Here is a 6,000-nt window from a genome sequence, read left to right on the forward strand (position 1 = left end):
AAAGCATTAAAAATAGGGTGGATGAAACAGAAGATCGGATTAGTGAATTGGAGGACAAAGTAGAAAGCATCTCACAGAAAGAACAGGAAAGGGAAAAGAGGCTCAGAAAGAATGAAGAGAGATTAAGAGAAATGCAAGACAATATGAAACATAATAATATCCGAATAATAGGAATACCAGAAGGAGAAGAAGAAGAACAAGGGATAGAAAACATATTCGAAAGAGTAATGAGAGAAAATTTCCCTAATTTGACAAAAGAAAAAGTCACACAAATCCAGGAATCACACAGAGTCCCATTCAAGAGGAACCCAAAGAGGCCCACTTCAAGACACATCATCATCAAAATGGCAAACTTCCAAGACAAAGAGAGAATCTTAAAGGCAGCAAGGGAGAAAAAAGAAATAACATACAAGGGCATCCCAATAAGGTTAGCCACTGACTTCTCAGTGGAAGCACTGAGAAGAACTTATGAGAAGTTCCTTATGACTTCTCATAAGGAAACACTCCAAGCAAGAAGAGATTGGCAAGAAATATTCCAAGTAATGAGAAACAGAGGCCTACAACCAAGGCTACTTTACCCAGCAAGGCTCTCAATCAAGATAGAAGGCCAAATAAAGAGCTTCCAAGACAAAAGAAGTCTAAAAGAATTTGCTGCCACCAAGCCAGCTCTACAAGAAATACTAAAAGGTCTGCTTTAAGGAAAGGAAGGAAAAGAGACAGACAGAGAGGAACACAGGTACAAAAATGGCAATGAATAAGTACCTATCAATAATAACCTTAAATGTAAATGGATTAAATGCTCCAATCAAAAGACACAGAATAGCGTCATGGATAAGAAAGTATGACCCACACATATGCTGCCTACAAGAGACCCACATCAGGACAAAAGACCATCACAGACTAAAAGTGAAAGGATGGAAACAAATTTTCCAAGCAAATGGACAAGAAAAAAAAGCTGGGGTAGCAATTCTCATATCAGACAAAATAGACTTCAAAAAAAGAGCCATAAAGAGTGACCCAGAAGGTCACTTCATAATACTCAAGGGAAGAATCCACCAAGAAGACATTAACATCATAAATATATATGCACCCAACATAGGAGCACCAAAATATATAAGGAAAATCTTAGAGGAATTCAAGAAAGATATAGACAGCAACACAATTATAGTGGGGGATTTTAACACCCCACTATCAAAAATGGACAGATCTTCCAAACAAAATATCAACAAAGACATTGCAGCATTAAACAACACCCTTGATGAAATGGACCTAACTGATATATACAGAGCTCTTCACCCCAAAGAAGCTAAATACACATTCTTTTCAAATGCACATGGAACATTCTCAAAGATAGACCACATGATAGGGCACAAAACAAGCCTCAACAAATTCAAGAATATTGAAATCATACCAAGCATTTTCTCTGACCATAAGGGACTGAAACTGGAAACCAACCCTAAAGGAAAAAACCCAAAACACCCAAAATCATGGAGACTGAACGGTATGCTATTAAACAATGAATGGGTCAAGAATGAAATTAGGGAAGAAATCAAAAAGTTTCTGGAAACAAATGAAAATGATCTCACAACAACCCAAAACTTATGGGATACAGCCAAGGCAGTCCTGAGAGGGAAGTTTATAGCAATACAGGCCTACCTAAAAAAAACAGAAGCATTTCAAACAAATGACCTTACTCTACGCCTGCAAGAACTCGAGGAACAACAACAAAAACAGCCCAAAGCAAGTAGAAGGAAGGAAATAACTAAGATCAGAGCAGAACTAAATGACATAGAAACTAAAAGTACAATTCTAAAGATCAATGAATCCAGGAGTTGGTTCTTTGAAAAAATAAACAAAATAGACAAGCCTTTAAGTAGGCTCATCAAGAAAAGAAGGGAACGGACACAAATAAACACAATCAGAAATGAAAGAGGAGAGATTACAACTGATACCACAGAAATAGAGAGGATTGTAAGAAATTACTATGAAGAACTGTATGCCAAGAAATTTGAGAACCTAGGGGAAATGGACACATTTCTAGAAAAATATAATCTCCCCAAAACTCAATGAAAAAGAAGTAGAACACCTGAATACACCAATAACAGCAAAAGAAATCGAAGCAGTAATAAAAAAACTCCCATCACACAAAAGCCCCGGACCAGATGGATTCACAGGAGAATTCTACAAAGCATTTAAGGAAGAGCTAACCCCCATTCTTCACAGACTATTCCAAAAAATCCAAAAGGATGGAAAACTCCCAAACTCCTTTTATGAAGCCAGCATCATCCTAATTCCAAAACCAGATAGAGATACAACAAAGAAAGAAAACTTCAGGCCAATATCGCTGATGAACATAGACACTAAAATCCTCAACAAAATATTGGCAAATCGCATCCAACAATATATCAAAAAGATTATACACCATGACCAAGTGGGATTCATCCCAGGGATGCAAGGATGGTTCAACATTCGCAAAACAGTAAATGTAATTCATCACATAAACAAAAGCAAAGACAAAAACCACATGATCATATCAATAGACGCAGAAAAAGCTTTCGATAAGGTACAACACCCATTTATGATAAAAACACTCAGCAAAATGGGAATAGAGGGAGCATTCCTCAATATAATAAAGGCCATTTATGAGAGACCTACAGCCAATATCATACTCAATGGGCAAAAACTAAGAGCTTTTCCACTAAGATCAGGAACAAGACAAGGATGTCCACTTTCACCACTTCTATTCAATATAGTATTAGAAGTTTTGGCCACAGCGATCAGGCAGGAAAAGGAAATAAAAGGCATCCAAATAGGAAAGGAGGAAACAAAACTGTCACTGTTTGCAGATGACATGATAGTGTACATGGAAAATCCTATAGACTCTACCCAAAAACTGCTCAAACTAATTAATGAATTTGGCAAAACAGCAGGATACAAAGTTAATATCCAGAAATCAAAGGCATTTTTGTATACAAACAATGAATCAGCAGAAGCAGAAATCAAGGAAAAAATCCCATTCGATATAGCAAAAAGAAAAATAAAATATCTGGGAATAAACCTAACCAAAGAGGTAAAAGACCTGTATGCAGAAAACTACACAGCACTGAAGAAAGAAATCAGGGAAGACACAAACAAATGGAAACATATACCGTGTTCAAGGATTGGAAGAATTAACATCATCAAAATGTCCATACTACCCAAAGCAATATACAGATTCAATGCAATACCTATTAAAGTACCAATGGCGTATTTCACAGACATAGAACAAACACTTCAAAAATTTATATGGAATCATAAACGAGCCCGAATAGCAGCTGCTCTTTTGAGAAAGAAGAACAAAGTAGGAGGGATCACAATACCTGATATCAAACTGTATTACAAAGCCACTGTAATCAAAACAGCCTGGTACTGGCATAAAAACAGGCACATAGACCAATGGAACAGAACAGAGAGCCCAGAAATCAACCCAAACCTCTACAGTCAATTAATATTCGACAAAGGGGGCAGTAACATAAAATGGAGTAAAGATAGCCTCTTCAGCAAATGGTGTTGGGAGAACTGGACAGCTACGTGCAAAAAAATGAAACTTGAGCACCAACTTACACCATACACCAAAATAAATTCAAGGTGGATAAAAGACTTAAATATAAGCCATGACACCATTAAAGTCCTAGAGGAGAACATTGGCAAGAAAATCTCAGATATTCCATGCAGCAACATTTTTACGGATATGTCCCCTAGAGCAAGGAATATAAAGGAAAGAATAAACAAATGGGATCTCATCAAAATTAAAAGCTTCTGCATGGCAAAAGAAAACAGTATTAAATTAAAAAGACAACCAACTGTACGGGAAAACATATTTGCCAATGATACCTCAGACAAAGGTTTAATCTCCAAAATATACAAAGAACTTACACGACTCCACTCTAGGAGTGGAGTCAATTAAAAAATGGGAAAAAGACTTGAACAGACACTTCTCTAAAGAGGACATACAGAATATCCAGAGACACATGAAGAGATGCTCAATATCGTTAGCTATCAGAGAGATGCAAATTAAAACCACAATGAGATACCACTTTACACCAGTCAGGATGGCTATAATAGACAACGCAACAAACAACAAATGTTGGAGAGGGTTTGGGGAAAAGGGGTCCTTAGTTCACTGTTGGTGGGATTGCAGACTGGTACAACCATTATGGAAAACAGTATGGAATTTTCTCAGAAAAATAAAAATTGACCTGCCTTTTGACCCAGCAATTCCACTGCTAGGATTATACCCCAAGAATCCTAAAACATCAATTTCAAAGAACCTATGCACCACAATGTTCATAGCAGCACAATTTACAATAGCCAAGAGTTGGAAGCAACCTAGGTGCCCATCAGTAAATGAATGGATCAAAAAATTGTGGTACATATACACAATGGTATTCTATGCAGCAGAGAGAAAGAAGGAGCTACTACCTTTTGCAACAACATGGATGGAACTGGAAAGCATTATGCTGAGTGAAATAGGCCAGGCATTGAAGGACAAATACCATATGATCTCACCTTTGACAGGAAGCTAAAGAATAAAACAAACAAGCAAACAGAATAAAAACAAAGACACTGAAATAGAGAACAAGTGGGCAGCGACCAGAGGGGGAGAGGGAAGGGAACTTAAGGGGAAAAAGGGGGAGGGATTTTGAGGAACAAGTATGAAAGACACAGAGATGAGGACTGGGGGGGGGGGGAATGGGAGAGAGGGGGGAGACCGGGCGGGGGGCGGGTGGGATGGGAGAAATAGATTTAAAAAAATGTACTTGAAAAGTAACTAAATAAAATTTAATATTAAAAAAAATACCTCTTTTAAATGAAACATATGTTCACATTTTAGTTGTGTGAATACTGTAAAAAGTAGTACTTCTTAAGTGTGTTTCTAAGAAACACAGGAAAATTGTAAAATCTCATCAATTAAAGATATCATTATATCTGCAAAAAAACAACATAGGCTTAAGTGAAGGAGTATAGGATGATACTTCAGACAAATGGTCTCCAGTGAAAGGCAGGTATAGCCATATTTAGATAAAATATGCTTCAAGTCAAAAAAGGTACCAAGAGAAAAAAGATTTGTTATAATAAAATGAACATTTTAAAATAATAAATGGGGCTTTCCATAAAAAAGACATAAAAATAGAACAAAAGAAGAAAGGAAATAATAAAGATCAGAGCATAAATAAACAAAATAGAATCTAAAAAACAATACAAAAGATCAATGAAACCAAGAGCTGTTTCTTTGGAAGTATAAACAAGATTGACAAACATTTAGCCAGATCCATCAAGAAAAAGAGAGGACCAACATAAATACAATCAGAAATAAAAAAGCGACCACAGACACCAAAGAAATACAAAGGACTGTAAGAAAATATTATGAAGAACTAAATGGGACAATCTGGACAAATTGGATAAATTGCTAGAAACATATAATCTTCTAAAACTAAATCAGGAAGAATCAGAGAATCTGAATATATAGATTACAATGGGTGAAACTGTAGCAGTAATAAAAAACTCCCAACAAATAAAAGTCCAGGACCAGATGGCTTCACAAGCATTTCTCTTAAGATCAGGAACAAGACAAGGATGTCTGCTTTCACCACTCTTATTCAACATGTGACTGGAAGTCCTAGCCACATCAATTAGACAAGAAGAAATAAAAGACATCTACATTGGAAAGGATGAAGTAAAACTATTTGCCAATTACATGATACTGTATATAGAGAACCCTAAATATTCCACCAAAATACTACTAGAACTGATAAATTCAGTAAAATAGCAGGATAAAAAATAAATATCCAGAAATCAGTTGTATTTTTATATGCCAATAATGAACTATCAGAAAGGGAAACTAAGAAAGCAATGTAATATATAATTGCATCAAAAATATAAAATCCTGAGGAATAAATTTAACTAAAGATTAAGACACTGAAAAAAGAAATTGAAGAAAAATACTAATAAGTGGAAGCA

The sequence above is a fragment of the Artibeus jamaicensis genome, unplaced genomic scaffold (assembly GCF_021234435.1).
Source record: "Artibeus jamaicensis isolate MK-2021 breed Jamaican fruit bat unplaced genomic scaffold, CSHL_Jam_final contig_391, whole genome shotgun sequence".
Taxonomy (NCBI): domain Eukaryota; kingdom Metazoa; phylum Chordata; class Mammalia; order Chiroptera; family Phyllostomidae; genus Artibeus; species Artibeus jamaicensis.